Source organism: Tachyglossus aculeatus, chromosome 2 (assembly GCF_015852505.1).
Source record: "Tachyglossus aculeatus isolate mTacAcu1 chromosome 2, mTacAcu1.pri, whole genome shotgun sequence".
NCBI classification, from domain to species: domain Eukaryota; kingdom Metazoa; phylum Chordata; class Mammalia; order Monotremata; family Tachyglossidae; genus Tachyglossus; species Tachyglossus aculeatus.
Window position 1 is genome coordinate 39991702 of NC_052067.1, and position 22067 is coordinate 40013768.

At 44.0% G+C, this 22067-nt stretch overlaps 1 protein-coding gene and 1 non-coding gene across 2 annotated transcripts in view; one reads left to right on the top strand and one right to left on the bottom strand.

The window, feature by feature from the left end:
* POU6F2 (POU class 6 homeobox 2) overlaps window positions 1-22067 on the top strand; it is a 440175-nt gene that overhangs the window by 49854 nt on the left and 368254 nt on the right. The gene's annotated exons all lie outside the window — the stretch shown is intronic.
* Window positions 19370-19507, bottom strand: LOC119924815. Its single transcript, XR_005449506.1, has one exon. It is a non-coding gene; the product is annotated as a small nucleolar RNA SNORA7 (small nucleolar RNA).

A 22067-nucleotide genomic window follows, 5' to 3' on the forward strand; every position in this document is an offset into this window, starting at 1 on the left:
TTGATCCCATCTCCCCCATTGCATTGCAACTCCTTCCATTCATTCATTCATTCATTTAATCGTATTTATTGAGCGCTTACTGTGTGCAGAGCACTGTACTAAGCGCTTGGGAAGTACAAGTTGGCAACAAATAGAGATCAGGGCCCATGTCTTCCTTCATCTCTGGAGCTCCTGCCATAGCTCAGATTTTGCTGTTCACTTACTGATAGCTTTAGAGAGAACTGCGCAGTCAAACTTAAAAAACTTGCTTCATCCTCTGTGCGAATTTAGGAACAACATAGCCAAGTGAGAGAGCGTGGGTTTAGGAGTCAGAAGACTTGGGTTCTGACCCCGGCTCCACCACTGATTGCTGTGTGACCTTGGGAAAGCCGCTTTACTTTTCTCTATGCCTCGGTTTCCCCTCAGACTATAAGCTCGTTATGGGCAGGGAACGTGTCTACTAACTCTGTTATATCATACTCTCCCAAGCATTTGTACTTAGAAAATGAAGAAGATAACGGTGACCATGATCATCCTCCTCCTGCCATTGGCTTTAAAGCAATCAATCAATCAATTGTATTTATTGAGCGCTTACTGTGTGCAGAGCACTGTACTAAGCGCTTGGGAAGTACAAGTTGGCAACGTATAGAGACAGTCCCTACCCAACCGTTGGCTCACAGTCTAAAAGCAGTGTGGCTCAGTGGCGAGAGCCCAGACTTGGGAGTCAGAGTCACGGGTTCAAATCCTGGCTCCGCCAATTGTCAGCTGTGTGACTTTGGGGAAGTCACTTAACTTCTCTGTGCCTCAGTTCCCTCATCTGTAAAATGGGGATTAAGACTGTGAGCCCCACATGGGACAACCTGATCACCTTGTAACCCCCCAGCGCTTAGAACAGTGCTTTACACATAGTGCTTAACAAATACCATCATCATCATCATCATCATTTAATACAGTGCTCTGCACACAGTAAGTGTGCAATAAATATGATCATTTGATTGATTGAGCTATACAATGGGGATTCAATACCTGTTCTCTATCCCCCTTAGACTGTGAGCCCCTTGTGGGACAGGGACTGTGTCCAAACTGATTATCTTCTATCTACACCAGTGCTTAGTTCAGTGCTTGTACATAGTAAGCACTTACTAGATACCACTACTATTATTATGATCTGATACCATGCCTACTAATCTATGCTGTTGACCTGGCTAATATGCAAACACGGGCCCCATTTCAACCTTTATAGGCTTCGGTGATTGACGTACTTGGAAGCGTCTCTTTAATTCCTGAGTCAGAAGGACCTAGGTTCTAATCCAGGATCCACCACTTGCCTGCTGTGTGACCTTGGGCAAGTCACTGGACTTCTCTGTGCCTCAGTTACCTCATCTGTAAAATGGGGATTAAGATCATCAGCCCTGGGAGGGACATGGGCCATGCTCATTGTGGGCAGGGAATGTGTCCATTTATTGTTATATTACAGTCACCCAAGAGCTTAAAACAGTGCTCTGCACAGAGTGAGTGCTCAATAAATACAACTGACTGACTTACAGACTGCTCAAACTTATTAGCTTTTATTTACCCCAGTGCCTACTAAAATGCCTGGCACATAGATAGTGCTTAATGAATAATAAAAAAAAAGAAATCCAGGTGAATGACTGGCAGGTACTTACAAAAAAAAAAATCCAGGTGAATGAATGGCAGGTACTTTCAAATGGGATTTTTAAATGGGATTCTTCCCCAGCACAGCAGCCCCAGTTGGAAAACATTAAAATAACGGCACAACTGAAAGTCAAGTGGGGAAAAAAAATTCTAAAATGTCATTTTTCTAGCATCATTTCATTCATTTTAAAAATAAACTCCTTGGGTGTGCTGGAGAAGTACTATTTGTACTTTAAATGTACTATCAAGAGCCCTATTTGTAAAGAATTTATGTACTTAATTTATGTACTCGCATCTGTCCAGTTACTTTTTTACTGGATTGTTTTTTCCCCAGAGCAGTGGGTGAAGCCTGCGTGTTCTGAGGAAGGAAAAACTATGGGTTTATAATGAACTTATCCTGCATTGGGAGCGAAGCATAGTCAACCATAGATTTCCCAGAAAATCAAACATGGATGGAGGAGAGACATCTTTGGTTCCCCAAAGCAGTAGTCTATTATTTGTCCACCTCCAAGTAAATACTTAAAAGGCAATGGTTTGTAATTCCTAAGAACCATTAACCCAATTTTCCGAGTTAGGACTTCAGCCAGCCCAGCGAAGCAGCCCCCGAGGTCCAACAGAAGGACGCAGACTCGCTGCATTTTCTCTCCGATTCTGCTCTGGAAGAGAATATCTGGTCTAGGAGGCCTGGGGCCTAGATAGTTCCCCACCTGGGTGGTGGACTCTTCTCCATTGTCTCGGAGGTGTGTGGGAGCGCATGGTGGGGACGGAGGAGAAGTCCGAGGGTAGGGGCCTGCCTGCAGCTTTCTCCGTCCGTTTGGGAGGCACTTGCTGGCCATTTCCCCCCAGGATTTCCCCCACTTCAAACCATACTTCATGCTGCTGCCCAGATTGTCTTTGTCCAGAAACGCTCTGGGCATGTTACTCCCCTCCTCAAAAGTCTCCAGTGGCTACCAATCAATCTGCGCATCAGGCAGAAACTCCTCACCCTCGGCTTCAAGGCTGTCCATCCCCTCGCCCCCTCCTACCTCACCTCCCTTCTCTCCTTCTCCAGCCCAGCCCGCACCCTCCGCTCCTCCGCCGCTAATCTCCTCACCGTACCTCATTCTCGCCTGTCCCGCCATCGACCCCCAGCCCACGTCCTTCCCCGCGCCTGGAATGCCCTCCCTCTGCCCATCCGCCAAGCTAGCTCTCTTCCTCCCTTCAAGGCCCTACTGAGAGCTCACCTCCTCCAGGAGGCCTTCCCACACTGAGCCCCTTCCTTCCTCTCCCCCTCGTCCCCCTTTCCATCCCCCCCGTCTTACCTCCTTCCCTTCCCCACAGCACCTGTATATATGTATATATGCTTGTACATATTTATTACTCTATTTATTTTACTTGTACATATCTATTCTATTTATTTTATTTTGTTAGTATGTTTGGTCTTGTTCTCTGTCTCCCCCTTTTAGACTGTGAGCCCGCTGTTGGGTAGGGACTGTCTCTATATGTTGCCAACTTGGACTTCCCAAGTGCTTAGTACAGTGCTCTGCACACAGTAAGCGCTCAATAAATACGATTGATTGATTGATTGATTGACAGCAGCTCCTCTAGGACAAATTCCAGAGAACAAGTTGCATGTGTTTCCAGAGAGTGCTGGACGCTGCGGTCCCTTCAGACCTGCTTGGACAATTCCAGAGACCCAGTAGAGAGTGCTGGAAGCTGTTGTCCTTCCCCGCCCATTCGGGCAATTCCAGGGATCCAGTTTAATGTGTTCCTAGAGAGGGCTGGAAGCTGAAGCCCTTCCCCACCTGTCTTCTGGCACCCTTCTCCCTGGAGGTCACATGGCCTCCCATGGGGGTAACAACAGTAACACTCGAGATTGTGGTATTTGTTAAGTGCTTCCTAAGAAGCAGCATGGCTTAATGGATAGAGCCCAGGGCTGGAAGTCATAATGTCATGGGTTCTAATCCTGGTTCCCGCCACTTCCATTCATTCATTCAATCGTATTTATTGAGCACTTACTGTGTGCGGTGCACTGTACTATGCACTTGGGAAGTACAAGTTGGCAACGTACAGAGACAGTCCCTACCCAACAGTGGGCTCACAGTCTAGAAGGGGGAGACAGAGAACAAAACAAAACATATTAACAGAATAAAATAAATAGAATTAATATGTACAAATAAAATAAATAAGTAGAGTATACAAACAGGTGCTGTGGGGAGGGGAAGGAAGTAACGTGGGGGTGATGGGGAGGGGGAGGAGAGGGCTCAATCAATCAATCAATCGTATTTATTGAGCACTTACTGTGTGCAGAGCACTGTACTAAGCACTTGGGAAGTAAAAGTTGGCAACATATAGAGACGGTCCCTACCCAACAGTGGGCTTACAGTCTAGAAGACTGTGGGCTCAGTCTGGGAAGGCCTCCTGGAGGAGATGAGCTCTCAGTAGGGCTTTGAAAGGAGGAAGAGGAGGTCATGGGTTCTAATTCCAGCTCCGCCACTTGTCGACTGTGTGACTTTGTGCAAGTCACTTTACTTCTCTGGGCCTCAGTTCCCTCATCTGTAAAATGGGTGTGAAGACTGTGAGCCCTGTGTGGGACAGGGACTGTATCCAACCCAACTATCCTGTATCTACATCAGCACTTAGAACAGTGCCAGGCACATAGTGAGTGCTCAACAAATGCCATAATCATTATTATTGTTTTTATCATTATTATGTGTCAAGCACTGTACAGACATCAAAGTAGATGTGCTACGATCATACACAACACCATTCCTGCTTCACAAGGGGCTCAGAGTTTAATGGGGAGGGAGAAGAAGTATTTAATCTTCATTTTCCATGTGGAAAAGCTGAGGCATAGAGAAGATAAGTGATTTGCCCAAGGACTCACAGTACTCATGTTTCTGCTTCCAAGCACTCCCAGCTTTGCTTCTTACCCTCCTGTGTGATTTGGACAATGCCCCCTTTTTCCTCTCCTCCTCCCCATTCCCCCCCACCCTACCTCCTTCCCCTCCCCACAGCACCTGTATATATGCTTGTATAGATTTATTACTCTATTTATTTTACTTGTACATATTTACTATTCTATTTATTTTGTTAATGATGTGCATTTATCTTTAATTCTATTTGTTCTGACAACTTGACACCTGTCCACATGTTTTGCTTTGTTGTCCGTCTTCCCCTTCTAGACTGTGAGCCTGTTGTTGGGTAGGGACCGCCTCTATATATTGCCAACTTGTACTTCCCAAGCGCTTAGTACAGTGCTCTGCACACAGTAAGTGCTCAATAAATACGATTGAATGAATTTAAATTCTCTAGGGCTTAATTTCCTCCACGTGGAAAATGGGGGTTAAAACAAAGCAAAGACAAATGCACAAAACTGAAATAATATAAGTAGGGTGCTGATGCTTAGAGGGGCAGAATTTCAGGTTCCTTGGAGGTCAGAGTTGAGGACACATCCAATAAGCCACAGCAACCATTTCAGCAGCTGCAAATCTTCCCCGGGGTTTTGTGGCAGTCTCATGCTGGCATGCTTTCTTTTTTGCTTCCGGGATGGTGGAAGAAAGGTTAGGTTGGAGTCTCCTCACTGACTAGTGGCTTTTTCCAGAAAAGAGTCCCTTGTCTTGTCTTCTGATGATGTGTTCCAGGCAGGTTTCTCCTTCTGCGTGCGGGACTGTCAGGCAAGCGATGGTAATTCTTCACCGTTGAGTGTGTTGTTGTTTCCTTGACTTGTTGTCTTGTTGTTTGTTTCCAAGCTGACAAGCTCACCTGGAAATTTCACTTGGAACTACTGGTAGTCATTTTGGTGACAAAAATTCAACCTCTCCCTTTTCTTTTTTAGATCTAGATTTCAGAATATATAAATGCTCTCATAAACCTCTAATAATAATAATAGCATTGATTAAGAATTTATTATGGGTCAAGTGCTAGGGTAATTGCAAGATATTCAGATTGGGCACAGACCCTGCCCCACATGGGGCTCATAGTCCAATGGGGAAGGAAAATAGGTATTTAATTCCCATTTTACAGTTGAGAACTGTCAGAGACAGGATTAGAACTCAGGTCACCTGGCTCCCAATCTTCTTTCAACTAGCCCATGCTGCTTCCCAGTTGCCTTTTAGGAATGGCGAATCTGTTTCCATTTCATGAGTCCTTTCCATCATCTTTAGATCCTTCCATTTTTCTTCCCCTTTCTCTCAGGTAGTCTCATTCTGTCCATCTCTCTTTGTCTTTCCCTCTCTTTTTACGTCCCTGTCTCTATCTCTGTTTCCTCTTTCTCAGACGGCTTTCTGACTTGACGGATGAATAAATCTATCTCTTTTCCTTGTCAACATGTCATTTCTCTGGTGCAATGATTCCTTCCTTAAGAAGTGTGGGGAGAGCTGGGGACAAAGGGCACATAATTCAAGGGGTCTGGTTAACTAGTGTCAAAAAAAGGCTTTCCTTCTTACCCTCAAGAGGTATTTCTCTCCATTCTGTGCCTTTTCCACATAAGAATGTTTTCCTTGCTTTAGGTGCCTCAGGCTGGCAGGGAGCTATTCATCTAGGTCTGGTAATAAAGTATGAATGCTGATTTCATTCATTTATCTGCTTGGGTTTCTCTTGCGGAGATGACCAGTTGGTAAATTTTGTGGATTATACCACTGGATTATACCCCCTGGGGAATCACAACAGGAATCAATGTCCTTTTGGAGTTTCATACTCTCCAGTCTCCATTAACCCTCCCACCTTCCCTACCTCCCTCACCTCCCTCAGCTCCATCTTTCATTCTCTTCCCACCATGATTAACCAACACCAGGAGAGCTGGCTTCACAAGGGCAAGGTGAGTTGAAGCCAGTAGCTTTGCCCCATTGGATTTTGTCTTTCCCAGCTGAAAGGGGAATGGAAGTGGAGCCAAGATGGTGGCCCCGATCTTTGTTATTAATATTATTAATAATAATAATAACAGCATTTGTTAAGTGCATACTATGTGCCAAGCACTGTTCTAAGATCTGGGGTGGGTACAAGGTAATTAGTTTGTCCCATATGGGGCTCACAGTCTTAACCCCTATTTTACATATGAGGTAACTGAGGCACAGAGAAGTGAAGTGACTTGCCCAACAGGCAAGTGGCAGAGCCAAGGTTGGAACCCAGGTCCTTCTGTCTCCAAGGCCTGTGCTCTATCCATTATAATAATAATAATAATGGTGGCATTTATTAAGCACTTACTATGTGCAAAGCACTGTTCTAAGCACTGGGGGAGATACAAGGTGATCAGGTTGTCCCACGGGGGGCTCACTGTCTTCATCCCTATTTTCCAGATGAGGGAACTGAGGCACAGAGAAGTGAAGTGACTTGCCCAAGGTCCCACAACAGGCAAGTGGCAGAGCCAGGGATGGAACTCAGGTCGTTCTGTCTCCAAGACCCGTGCTCTATCCATTATAATAATAATAATAATGGTGGCATTTATTAAGCACTTACTATGTGCAAAGCACTGTTCTAAGCACTGGGGGAGATACAAGGTGATGAGGTTGTCCCACGGGGGGCTCACAGTCTTCATCCCCATTTTCCAGATGAGGGAACTGAGGCACAGAGAAGTGACGTGACTTGCCCAAAGTCACACAGCTGACAAGTGGCAGAGCCGGGATTTGAACCCACGACCTCTGACTCCAAAGCCTGTACTCTTTCCATTGAGCCACACTGCTTCTCTATTCTGCTTCCATCCATTAGGCCTCCCGAGGCTAAGATGTGGCATCTTGCCCTGGAAGCCAGACTCTGATGGAATCATCATCATCATCATCATCATCATCAATCGTATTTATTGAGCGCTTACTATGTGCACAGCACTGTACTAAGCGCTTGGGAAGTACAAATTGGCAACATATAGAGACAGTCCCTACCCAACAGTGGGCTCACAGTCTAAAAGGGGGAGACAGAGAAGAAAACCAAACATACTAACAAAATAAAATAAATAGAATAGATATGTTCAAATAAATTAAATAAATAAATGAATAGAGTAAAGAAAATATGTACAAACATATATACATGTATACAGGTGCTGTGGGGAAGGGAGGGAGGTAAGATGGGGGGATGGAGAGGGGGACGAGGGGGAAAGGAAGGAAGGGGCTCAGTCTGGGAAGGCCTCCTGGAGGAGGTGAGCTCTCAGCAGGGCCTTGAAGGGAATTCTATCAAGGAATCGTCCTTGACCCTGAGCTCTGAGTCCAGGCTAGAGGCTCACCTCAATCCCGTCCTGGCCAGAGAACTCGGAAGAACTCTGGGAATGAGCCAGAGCCTTCCTCTGCCCCTGCCAGGCTCCAAGGTTGGGGTGGAAGTTCCTTTTCTACCAGACCTGGCCAGGAGAGGCTGAGAGAAACTCCAAGGATGAACTAATTATAGTAATTGTGTTTTTTTGTTAAGCTCTTACTATGTGCCAGGCACTCTACTAAGCGGTGGGGTAGATACAAGCAAATCGGGTTGGACACAATCCCTGTCTCTCATGGGGTTCCCGGTCTCAATCCCCATTTCAGGAGAAGCAGCGTGGCTCAGTGGAAAGAGCACGGGCTTTGGAGTCAGAGGTCATGGGTTCGAATCCCGGCTCCCCCACATGTCTGCTGTGTGACCTTCGGCAAGTCACTTAACGTCTCTGAGCCTCAGTTGCCTCATCTGTAAAATGGGGATTAAGACTGCGAGCCCCACGTGGGACAAACTGATCACCTTGTATCCCCCCCCAGAGCTTAGTACAGTGCTTTGCACATAGTAAGCGCTTAACAAATGCCATCATTATTATTATGAGGTAACTGAAGCCCAGAGAAGTGAAGTGAGTTGCCCAGGGTCACAAAGCAGACAAGTGGCAGAGCCGGGATCAGAACCCACAACTTTCTAATAATAATAATGGCATTTATTAAGCACTTATTATGTGCAAAACACTGTTCTAAGTGCTGGGGAGGTTACAAGGTGATCAGGTTGTCCCACGCGGGGCTCACAGTCTTCATTCCCATTTTACAGATGAGGTAACTGAGGCAGAGAGAAGTGACTTGCCCAAAGTCATAGAGCTGGAATTTGAACCCATGACCTCTGACTGTAAAGCCCATGCTCTTTCCACTGAGCAATGCTGCTTCTCTTCTAATTCTCAGGCCCGTGCTCTATCCACTATGCTAGCAGTTTCCCCTAACTCATGGTGCAGTGGGGAGTTTGGCAGAAGGTTTAGGGGCAAGTGGAGGACTCCTTTCACCCCTGGCCCAGCTGGAATCCATTTAGAGATAAACCTTCAGTTCCTCACCCCACTGGGCCCTGGGGTCAGGCTAAAGCCCCTCTCCTCCCTGACCTTTTCAGAAAGCCTGGTTTGGGCCTTGGGAGTGAGCCCAAGTAATATCCTGACCCTGCTGGTTTCCAGGATTTGGTTCAAATAATCCTCTACCTTGCACCAGCTCTGGGTCCAATGAATCAATAAATCAATCGTATTTATTGAGGGCTTAGTGAGTGCACTAAACACTTTGGAGAGTACAACAGAGTTGGTCGACACTTTTCCTGCCCACAGTGAGTTGGCATTCTAGAGAGGGAGACAGACATTAATATAAATCATAATCATATATAATATAATATTTATTGCTAATATATTATTGATAATACATATTATATTATATTATTGATAATGATGATGGTATTTGTTAAGCGCTTACTATGTGCCATGCAGAGATATATAAGGGCTGCGTGTCTGAAGGAGGGTTGAATAAAGGGAACAAATCACAGGGCAAGAGTGATGCAGATGGGAGGGGGAGAAGAGGAAATGAAGGCTTAGTCAGGGAACACCTCTTGGAGTAGAAGTGCCTTCAGTGAGGCTTTGAAGGTGGGGAAACTGATTGTCCAGAATGTCTTAACTTACAAGGAGCTGTCTTGGAAATTCTTTTATCCACCAAAGAAATGGGGTTATTGGCTCCAAGGTGATGGCAACACCAAAATCATCGAAAGGAACTGAGAGATTTCAAATCCTGGCTCCGCCACTTGTCAACTGTGAGACTTTGGGCAAGTCACTTCACTTCTCTGTGCCTCAGTTCCCTTATCTGGAAAATGGGTATTAAGACTATGAGCCCCACGGGGGACAACCTCACCTCTTTACCTTGTATCCTTCCCAGAGCTTAGAACAGTGCTTTGCAAATAGTATCAATCAATCAATCAATCGTATTTATTGAGCGCTTACTATGTGCAGAGCACTGTACTAAGCGCTTGGGAAGTACAAATTGGCATCACATAGAGACAGTAAGCACTTAACAAATGCCATCATTATTATTATTATTGTTATTATTATCTACCCTAGCTTTTAGTACATTTCCTGGCAAATAGTAAGCGCTCAACAAATACCATTAAAAAAAAAAGACTTTTTTACATTGTCACAAGGCCTGCCAGACCAGCCATTCAACACCCTCCTTTCCTAACTCCTAGGCACCCCTGCTTTGAATAGGTAAACTACACATGGAGATGCTGGGTATTATAGGAGTTGAATAGAGAATTCTCTGCTGATAGACTGGGGAAGGCTCTTCCCAGCTGACCTTGGCTTCTATTTTGGACTCAGTCTGCCTTGGACTGGTTTATACCACTGTCCAAGAAGCGAACAGCAACAGTACCGCCTTGGTCCAAAGTCCCACATAGCAGTCATTCCTGAAAATTTGCCGTGAGGCAATTCAGATAGAGATTTGACACAGAACAGGATTTGTGATACTGTTATGAAATTTCAAGAGGCAGAATTCAAATAAGAAATGATACAGACCTCTCAGTCCCATATGGAGTTGCCCAGCATAGGGGAAAAAAATCCATTCAGAAGTGTTATGTGAGTTGTATGAAGACAAATACTTTCGATATAGCTCCAGTGTTCTCATTTCTCTGCTTATAATAATAATTGTTATAATAAGAATTGTGGTATTTGTTAAGTGCTTACTATGTGCCAGGCACTGAACTAAGAGCTGGGGTGGATACAAGTAAATCAGATTGGATGCAGTCCCTGTCCCTCATAGGGCTCACAGCCTCAATCCCATTTTACAGGTGAGGTAATTGAGGCTCAGAGAAGTGATAATAATAATAATAATGGCATTTATTAAGCGCTTACTATGTGCAAAGCACTGTTCTAAGTGATGTGACTTGCCCAAGGCCACAAAGCAGACAAGTTTATATATGTTTGTATATATGTTTGTACAGATTTATTACTCTATTTATTTATTTTACTTGTACATATCTATTCTATTTATTTTATTTTGTTAGTATGTTTGGTTTTGTTCTCTGTCTCCCCCTTTTAGACTGTGAGCCCGCTGTTGGGTAGGGACTGTCTCTATATGTTGCCAACTTGTACTTCCCAAGTGCTTAGTACAGTGCTCTGCACACAGTAAGCGCTCAATAAATACGATTGATTGATTGATTGAAGTGGCAGAGCCTGGATTAGAACTCATGACATAAGGTGCTCTGAATAGCAAATCCCTTTTCCCTTGCTTGTTCTCTTTGTCTCTCTTCACTCTCTCCTTCTCTGACTGTCTCTCCCTTTTTCTATCTCTCTTTCCCTTCTTCCCTCATTCTCCCCTCCCTCCATCTCTCCTGCCTCGTATTCTTCATGGGTCGGCAATAATATTGAAGATAAGGTTGAAGGGGACATTTTGGCAGAACCTCTGATTTACAGGGAATTGGAAATCAGTGTTTCTCGATTCATGTCCAAATAAAATTTTAATTCAGAATTAGGGTCAGGTAGAGGGCCACTTTTTGTTCATAGATTAAATGTTTTTTATTACAGTTCATTCATTCATTCAATTGTATTTATTGAGCGCTTACTGTGTGCAGAGCACTGTACTAAGCGCTTGGGAAGTACAAGTCGGCAACATATAAAGATGGTCCCTACCCAACAATGGGCTCACAGTCTAGAAGGGGGAGACAGACAACAAAACAAACCATGTAGACAAGTGTCAAAACCGTCAGAATAAATAGAATTATAGCTATATGTACACAGTCCTGTGTGCTCTGCACACAGTAAGCACTCAGTAAATACAATTGATTGATCGTTAACCAAATAGAGTAGTAAATATGTACAAGTAAAATAAATAGAGTAATAAATCCATACACATATATACAAGTGCTGTGGGGAGGGGAAGGAGGTAGGGTGGGGGGGATGGGGAGGAGGAAAGGTAAAGTCTGGGAAGGCCTCCTGGAGGAGGTGAGCTCACAGTAGGGTGAAAGAGTGGTATCAAGTTGGACTGAAGTGTAGAAGGAGAACATCTAAAAAACGAAGTTCACAAGTCCAGAGATATCTCATTTTCCCATCATGCATGGTGGGAATTCCTCAGGTTGTTTAATATTTCCTAAATATCCCAGCAGGCTGGGCACCAGCAAATAGGCTCTAACCCCGTTCCTGCTTTGGAAATTCTTATATGAGCAGATTAGACCATCCCCTGTAGTTTGTACAGTTATTACGGATAGGGAACGTGTTTCTAACTCTGTTGTACTCTCCCAAGTGCTTAGCATAGTGCTCTGCACATAGTAAGAGCTCAATATATACCACTGATTGATATGAGCATAATGGATGGTCCCACCTATTGGCCTGAGGGGATTTGACACCTGCTTCTCTGGTTTGGTTTGGCCTTTGACTAGATAAAAGGAAAAGAGAAGCAGCCTAATTATTTAAAGGTAGAAAGGCATCTTGGGTGCGGCCACTTGTCACTGTAGGTTTTTAAAAAAATGCTTCTCTCAATGCCTCCAATAAGATGTGTGGCAGTGGTATCAGTGGATAAGGTATCAATGCATAGATCCATAAATTGTTCCAACAGAGTGTCACTAGGGCAGGGAATGCATAAATTAAGCAAAATACTCCAGTTATATCATACTATATCCATTATCTCCTCTCCTCCCTGTTCTGAAGTGCTTTATGCATTAGAGCTGTTGGCACAAAAAGAGATGTCTTTTTTTTCTTCCCCAAAGAGCCATATTGATGTCACTGTAATTCTGTCAGAAATTAGTTCCAAGTGAAGCAGTATGGCCTAATGGAGAAAGCACAGCCCTGGGAGTCAGAAGGACCTGGATTCTAATCCCGGCTCCACCACTTGTCTGCGGTGTGACCTTGGACAAGTCACTTGATTTCTCTGTGTCTCAGTTACCTCATCTGTAAAATGGGCAATAAGACTGTGAGCGCCAAGTGGGACATGTATAGTGTCCAACCTGATTACCTTGTATCTACTCTAGTGCTTAGAAAAGAGCCTGGAACATAGTAAGCACTTAAAAAAAAATTGAAAAACCAGTCCCCTTCAGAGCGATCTCACCCAGCTCTCATTTTGTCTGGCTCACGTATGATAGGACATGGGGTCTTCAGCCCTGGCAAAGCCAAGACCACCCTACTTGGGCCGGGCTATTTATTAACTGCTTCAGTACAATGCTGGGATTGTTTCAACAACTGGCATCTTGAGGCTCACAACAGTGAACAAAATGGGGATTTTGCAGTTCTCTCTCAGACTGGCTTTGCCATGGCGGCCAATGGCAGAACACTGAGAACTTGACGTCCTCAGCGGGAAGGGTTGAATACGTTCTATAACAAGAATGCTCAGGGCCTTTCTCGAGACTGTAAGCTCATTGTGGGCAGGGAATGCATCTCATATTGTTACATTGTCCTCTCCCAAGAGCTTAGTACAGTGCTGTGCACACAGTAAGCGCTCAATCAATGCGACTGACTGCCCAACTCTCAGACTGGCAATCTGCAGAACTTTCTGTGATCCCAACGCAAGGGTGAATTTCACTATCAGATTTACAGTTCTGCAAGTTTCCAAGTCTCCTGGATTCCAAGCAGCAGGAGAAAAGGAAAAGGAAGAGTGGAATTCCAGGGGTTCTAAGTGCATCCCATCCTGGCTGTAAGCTCGTTGTGGGCAGGGAACGTGCCTACCAACTCTGCTATATTGTACTCTCCCAAGCGCTTAGTACGATGCTCTTCGCAGAGTAACAGCTCAGTAAATACAGTCGATAGATCAATTGATTGATTGAGAGCCACTGAGCCCTGGTGGTTGTTGCGTTGTGCAACCACTTGTAGGTGGTTGTTGCGTTGTGCAAATACACCAAGAGTGATATAGAAAGAAACATATATGTGTGCACAGATGTAATGACATTTCCTTGTATCACATCTATCAGGTAACAAGCAGCTAATAATTTTCTTTTTCTAGTCACAGCCAAGCATTATAATGGCACATACCCATAAATCAACATCAACATGGAACATTGCTTAGAAAATATAAATGTATGTGCATTGCAGAATGATCCGAGATTACAAAAATACATCAGAAGTCAAAAGCAGCTGGTGGAGAAAGGCTATGTCTTTAGTTTATTGAGATTGTTTGGAGGATCCTAATGTACTGTCACTGAAAGAATAATTTTTCCTTTACAATCTACTTAGCAAAGATTTATCGATCCTTCCCCCCTTCATAGAGAATTACTGATCCATTTTAGAAAATCAGATTTTCACACCTTTCAGGAGAATGTGCCCAGCACAGTTCTCTGGGGATTGCCCAGGAAGTTGACTTTGACATGAAATCCCCTGACACCAGCTCACAACTGCTTCTAGTCTCATCACTGCTTTTCCGAGCAGGGTGGTAAAATACTTTTATACATTTTAGAGAAATGATTGCACCGTGAGGATCACTTTTTCCGTGCTGGCGGAAGGATGCGGGGTTATTTGTGTAAACAGCATTTTTCAGCTTCGTTTTCCTCCTCGGCTGTGATGTTCTGAACCGTAAGGTAAGATAAAAGTTGTTGAAATTCATGTTGCAAGGAAGGAGGTTCCTGCAGGATTTTTCTGTGGGTGTGTAAAGAACTTTGCCCGAGATGTGCCCGCTCTCTGTCCTCATTATAGAAGTAGCCTCGGTAGCTAAGCGTTGGGGATGTTATATTGAGTTATGCATCATAATGAAGGTGATTTATTATAATTAAAATCGTGTGGAGAACAGCTTTTTATTAGACATATTGTTTCACAGGAGAGCTTAATAAAGAGCATTATTATTAGTTATAGATCTGGGTGAAGGATGTTGTTTACCGAGAGTTATGTGAGTATTAGTCAAAGTCTGATGCTGCTCATTTGAGCTGTCCTCCAAAGGGGGAAAAATGCAGAGAGTGAAGGGAATTTAAGATAGGTGGAGAGGGAGGAAGGGAGGGTGGGATTGTATATGGATGCAAGACAGGGTGATGTGTGAGTGCGAGTGAGAGAATGTGTGTTTGTGGATGTGAGAGAAGGTGGGAGGAGGAGGGAAGGAGGGGGAGAGAGAAGGAAATGTCGAGTGTATGAAGGTTCTCGGCAGGAGCAGTTCTAGAATACTTTATTACATATCTACGGAGACAATGGCATGGACTGTAAGTAGCTCCTGTCTCTCAATATAATAATGCACATAAAGTCGGGGTCAGATTGGGTTCGCTCTGGGCGTTGGATGCTGCAGAAAGTCGCCAGGGGAATCGATGGACAAAAATAAACCCCGAGTTTCATGCAATCAATGAGATTTTTTTTTTCTATTTAAAGCGTACACTGTTGGATCTGAGTCACGGAGCTTCAAGTGGGATTTTTGCTCAGGATTAGCAGATTGAGATTGGGAGGTGCTGTAAATGTGTTGCATATTGTCATAAATGGGCTTCCACATTAGGGTCAGAGGCCAATGGGTAGAGGATGCTTCCAACTCTGCTCTGAAGTGTGAATGAACTATTATGTGGATAGGCAAATTGGACTGTTAATATAAGTCCCTGCCTCTGTGGGTGTTAATCTCTGTTGACTGGACCAACAGTAAAGACCATTTCCACTCCAAAACCATCCCTTCCTATTGCGTAAAGATTGAAATCAAAAGCAGATTCCACTTCTAGTTTGGAGAAGCCCTCCCCACACCCCCACCCCCACGTCCATTTCTGTAGCCTGGGGTAAAATAGGGAATCTGAAAATCAAAATCCAGTCGCTTTTGTAATCCGAGGTGAGAGGTTTCCGCCAATCACAGAAATTACAGATTGTTGTTTTTTTGTTGTTGTTGTTCGGCTTAAAGCTGCGGCACTCTCTGATGGAAAGTGGCTCTCCCCTGTAAGGAGACAAATTGTAAACACCATGTCAACCCGAGGAATGAAAGTTCAGAAGCTTCTGAAGGGGGTCTCTTGTGGTTTTCTCCCTGTTGTGTCACTCACCACAGGGATGTCCTGTGGGTCCTTCAGAAAAAGCAGTCTTGAAGCTGTCGTTTCTGTTAGGTGAGGAGTTGATCTCTGGAAACCGTAACCCCACAGCATTCTGTCCCATAAAATACATAGCTGTGCACCATGAGCACTGGGGCAGGGGAAAGAAGGATCCAGTGAAATTACTCTTAGTACCAATTTGAAGCTGCCCTCTCCCAGAGGGAGAGCAGCAACAGGAGATAAGGAAGTATCAGCTCCTGCAGACCACCTCTAGCCAAAAGCATCTATCTTCAGGAAGAAGGGAGTAATTAGGCAGTTACTCCTGAACAGCTGAGAATAACCAAGTAAGAGGGTAGCTCTCTCTGACGAAGAGAGAGAGACACTGATACAGGAACAAGGTGAGGAGGACTTTAAAGAATTCTTTCTTTCCTTTAAGGTAAAAGAAGCCCGCCACTGGATTACTTTGATTTTTTTCCCTGTGAACAGCAGCACTGTCTATTGGCATTTAATTTCAACTTAATTCAATTTAAACTCTCCCAATTTTGTTTGAGTACAGTAAAACTCAATGAAGACTATTCTAAACCCTGCTGTCGCGTGGCAGGAAGCCAAGGATGCTCACACATGAAATGTCTGGGGAAATCTGTCTCTTTCGTTCACATAAGCATTCAACAGTGACGTAATTAAATGTGTGTGCAGAAGTGTCGGCCCACCACAGGAAAGTCTAAATATGTGTACTAAAATGGGAAAAATACCCAGTGATGGAAGAATTGGTGTACAAGAACAGTGTATATGCATGCAGGAGATCAACCTAGCCTGTTGCCTCAACATCACTTCTGCAAGCAGGGGCGTTTGCGATTAGAGGAGAACGTACGGTCACCTGAATGATTTGTGTGGGAGTTTGTGCAGTTTTGCCCCGAGTAGGAATATTTCGCTTGAAGTTATTCTCATTAGCTCCTAAAGTTCTCCTGTAATGACGTCCAGTGATGTGTGGGGCATCCTGGATTATGCCTAGCTCTCTTCTCAACCGAACCTTTTCTGGTCTTTGGAAAAAAGAAGAGAAGCGGTGGATTTAATTTATGTATTAAATCCTCTGAAAGGGATAACACGTCCCAAAAACCACAAGGCACGATCAGATGGGTCCCAGGCACGATCAAGAGTCAGTAGTCACAGCAACTCTCTGAACCAACTCAGAAATGAGCAGCCGGATACGGTCTATAATAATAATCTCCTCTTTATTTTGGAACTTTAATTCGAGGATTTGGAAAGATACGATTCTTTCAGAGAAAAGAAGGAGCAGTCAAGATGTATTTTTTTTTAAATTGACATTTGCAACTGTGCTTCTAGTTCTCAAGCTTTTTAATGGTACTCTGATTAGTCTCCCCTTTGCATTCCTCTCCCCATTGTTTGCTTCTTTTCTCGGCACACTGACAAACAGAGAGTTTCACTGCTTTCTGAGGTACTGGTTTGCTCTTCCCTGTGACCTGAATTTACCTCAGATTTTCACTCAGGAGGACCCAAAAGGGAAAATTTGGAAACGTTCAGTTCGTGTTTGTGAAAATGTTCCCGGTTGTCAAAATAACTGAACACATAAATCTCCCCCTCTGCAGGTTTCAGCTCAGCTCTTGCTACCTACCCTTTGGGAGAGAGCACAGCGTGATAGAGAGGAACGAGGCCTCTCACAAACCTTTCAGTCTTCCATTTTTTAGTACAGTCCCATTGAGCACTCACGGTATTGGGCCTCCACTTGGCTCCTGTAGTGACTATAGAAGGGAAGGGGCCTCCTTTCTAAACTCCATCCATTCCTCAAATGAATGCTGGCCTTGCCTGCTGGGAAAGGACTCTGAGGGATTGGGGTAACAGATAGCGAATGTTACCAAAGAGCTGTGACTCCTTCTACAGAAATGACCTCCGGGGGAGTCCCCAAATCCTGAAAGCATCTTTGGGCACATCATCCTGAAAATGAACCTCATTCTTTTCACCCTCACTCTTTTCTGAGCCCTGCGTACATAACATTAAATCTGCCCCTGGGCAACTTTAACCTCTGTGACTGGCATTTACTCAGTGGATCACCCTAGGTCTTGTCTACATTGGCTGTGCTTCAGAGGTCACGTTTTCCTGCCGACGAACTGCTCACGAACAATTTTTCCGATGGGTTAGACCTCACTAGGCGTTGCTTTCGATTTCAGAGATGAAGGCAGCCTTCTCTTTTGTCTTCATTTTTTTCCCCCACCGACATATTTATTGTGGCTATTGCAGGGAAAATCCCACTTTCCATTAATGTTTGCTTTCTCCCGTATTTCTCTTGCAATATATCAGGCTAATAAAGAGGTACAGGGTATTATTCTGCACTCATATGTTTTTAGCTTTATTTGGAGGTGTCTCCGCCATGATTCCAGGGCCACAGATCAACAAGTAGTGCTTATTGATCTGGCCCAATAGCCATTCTAGTTCTGGGGGAAGAGTTTGATTGATTATGCTCTCTAGGCAGTTTTGCCCGGGCTTCTACTGGGGCCACCGCAATGTTTTCGTGGCTGTTCCTTTTTCAAATTAGATTAATGATAACAGATGGCTTCTAGTGGATGGTTTCTAGGCCAAACCTTTTGGAAAAAAACCTTTCCTGGAAGTGACACCCTTCCTGATTTTCCTGGAAGTGTAGTTTCTTCATTCTGGGCCCCTCTCACCTTGTCCCGGCCCCCCTTACATGCAATTCCACTCACAAACACATAGCCATTGGTTGAGGGTGGGGTGAATATCAAATGTCCAAAGATCACAGATCCAAATGCATCATCAACATCATCATCGTTATCAACATCACCACCATAATAATGGTGATACTAATACTTGTAGTTTTGGTTAGGGGCTCACCCCTTGCCAAGCACTGTACTAAACATTAAAGTAGACATAAGCTCATCCTGTCCAATGTGGGGCTCACCTATTTTTCAGATGAGGAAACTGATGCATAGAGAAGTGAAGTGACTTGTCCGAAGTCACACAGAACTTGTTCTTGTGAGGATCCCCGAATTTCCATGATCTAGCTCCATTTCCTATCACTAGGGTCACATCCCCCTTGTTTCCAAAGCGGTTCCCATATCCCCAATGAGACATTTGTTCTGGATACAAAGGTCATCCATCATTAATACTTAGGGATGGATAATAGGACAAACCGTTACCAGCTCACACATTGCTCGTTATTCCAAAGAGCATACTACTACTAATAATAATAGTGGCTTACTATGAGTAGATTCATGATTCCAAGCTCTTAGTACAGTGCTCTGCACACAGTAAGCGTTCAATAAATATGATTGAATGAATGAATAAAGATAGGCAAATCAGACACGGTCCCTGTCCAACATGAGACTTCCAGTCTAATGGGGAAAGAGAACTTATATTTAACTTCCATTTTGTTGTTGTTGTCTTATGCTGTCGAGCTGTATCCGACCCATAGCGACGCCATGGACACAGCTCTCCCAGAACGCCCTACTTCCATCTGCAATCGTTCTGGCGGTGTATCCATAGAGTTTTATTGGTAAAAATACAGAAGTGGTTTACCACCGCCTCCTTCCATGCAGTAAACGAGTCTCTGCCCTCGATTCTCTCCCATGCTGCTACTGCCCAGCATAGGTGAGTTTTGACTTGTCGCAGATTGCCTTCCAATTGTTAGCCACTGCCCAAGCTAGTAATGGAATGGGTAGGCCTCTGCTTGACTCTCCCTCCTGTAGTCAAGACTGGCAGAATGCTGGAAACTCTCCAGGTGCGACCCTGAGAGGATACACCCATTTTACAGGGGAGAAAATGGAGGAACAGAGAAGCTGAATGACTCACTCAAGGACACACAGCAGACAAATGGCAGAGCCAGGATTAGGTCGCTGGTCTCCTAACCACTAGTCTTAGGCTCTTTCCATTAGGCCAAGCTGTTTCCCATATGAGCTAAGTGCTCTTCACTTAGTAAGCGCTCAACAAATACCATTGATTGCTTGATATGAGTTACCTTTCATGGTAAGGGTTGGAAGAGGGGAACGTTACTACTTGTTTCTGCAGACATTATTCAATCAATTGCATTTTTTAAGCACTTATTGTATGCAGAGTACTGTACTAAGCACTTGAAAGAATACAGTACAACAGACTTGGTAGAAACTGTTTCTTGCCCAAAATGAGCTTGCATTCTTACAGTCTAGAGGGAATGTTAATTTTATCAGGTGTCCAGATGGCTTCTTTCTGGCCTCAGACAGAAGCTCTAAGGATTATATTGATATCAATCGGTGATGGAAAAACAGAACAGCCTTTTCAGCCCATTCTGCTGTCGACAAGATCGATTTCTTCCTCTCTTTTCCCATTTTTCGCACAGTCCAGCTAAACCCACTGAGCTGATCTGCCCATCTTCACAACCAGAAATTTTTCTCAACATGAAGACTGATTTTTCCTTCAGCATCCTCAGTTTTCTGCCTGGTGCCATAGAAATCGATCCTTTATTTTTAAGCTTTCAATATCCATATATTTGTATTGGTTTCTCACAGGTTGTCAATCAACCAGTCAATTAATCAAGCATGCTTATTAAGTGCCTGCTGTGTGCTCTGTGCTGTACTAAACATTGAAACCACTTTTCAAATATTTTGGGGTTTTCTTTTCCATAGTTGATCAAACCCTTTTCCCACTGAACTTTTAGGTTCGTGCATGTTTCAAGCCAAACTGGATTTGCATATTTCTGGGAATCTGAAATGTTTGACTAATTTTAGTACAGCTTTTATTTTTTTTCAGCAGATAAAAGTTTTAATTTTGGGGGAGTTAATGAATTTGAATCCCAGAAACTATAAATTCTATTTATAAGAAAGGAACTGAAAACAAAAATCCCAACACCTCAAAAAGTAGAGGCTTGAGGCATTTTGAAACTTGTCAGAATATCTTCCCAGTTTGTAAACCTCGCATTTATTGACTATATTCTCTAACATCATTATAGTGTTCATTCTTTAGTTACAGATCCATAATAAAGTTTAGCAGGCACATCTAGTCTCTGTTGGAGAGAGTGAAGTGGCTTCTGCCAATGCTTTCCCACCATAGCCTAGTGAAAAGAGCAGAGTCCTGGGTGTCAAAAGACCAGGGTTCTAATCCCAGCTCTGCCACTTGTCTGCTGTGTGACCTTGGACAAGTCATTTAACTTTGCTTTGCCTCAGTTCCCTCATCTGCAAAATGAGGATTCAGTACTTTTTCTCCCCAATCTCCCTATTTTCCCTCCTACTTAGCCTGGGAGCCCCATGTGTGACCTGATTATCTTATATCTTCCCCAGCACTGAGTTCAGCATTTGGCACTTAGTAAGTGTTTAAATGCCACAATTATTGTTATTATTTTTGCCCAATGTGGTACCCTTCTGCTGATTTTTCCAGGCTAGACTAACCATCTTTGTTCATCCCCCATCACTTTTCTTATGAGGGGTTCCCACTACCCCCCGACTTGGGCCTCCCCTGATTAGCCATCCTTTAACTTTACCCCCAAGCCTACTTTACTCTCTTATCAGTGGGCATTCAGAGCCGGTGAAGTCAATCAATCAATCAATCAGGCGTGTTTATTAAGCACTTCCTTTATGATGAGCCCTCCACTATGCTCTTGGAAGAGTACACTATAATAGAGTTGGTAGACATGATCCCTTCCCTCAATGAGTTTACAGTCTAATAATAATCATAATAATTGTGGTATTTCTGAAATGCTTACTATGTGTCAGGCACTGTACTAAATGCTGGGGTGGATATAGGCAAATTGGGTTGGACACGGTCCCTGTCCCACATGAGGCTCACAATCTCAATCTCCATTTTCCAGCTGTGGTAAATGAGGCACAGTGAAGTGACTCACTCAAGGTCACACAGCAGGTAAGTGGTGGGGCCGGGATTAGAATCCGTGACCTTCTGATTCCTAGACCTGTGCTTTATCCCCTAGCCAGTCACCTGGGAGTTGGGGAGGTGATCCAAAGGATCTGAAGTGGTGACTCATTTAGTGAGGTACCATCTTCCCTATGTTCCCAGACAGTACTGCGATTTAGGACATGGTGGTTTCCAGGAAAGTGTGTCTAAAGCAGAAGCTTCAATCGGATCCAAATTGTCCATAAGAATGATACGCAGATTTATGGGATTGGTTCCTGAACCAAGATCAGTTACTCTAGTTTTACAAAATTTGGCCAGAATTGTGTACTCGAACAAGTCTAGCAAAGTAATATAGTTACTTTATTTGTATTTACATTGAGTCGGAGAGAGAGATTCCATGACATGGTTAGGTGACTTTCACTCAATCAGAAGTAAATTGGATGCATCTACTCTCCCTGGTAATCAGAGAACCCTCTCCT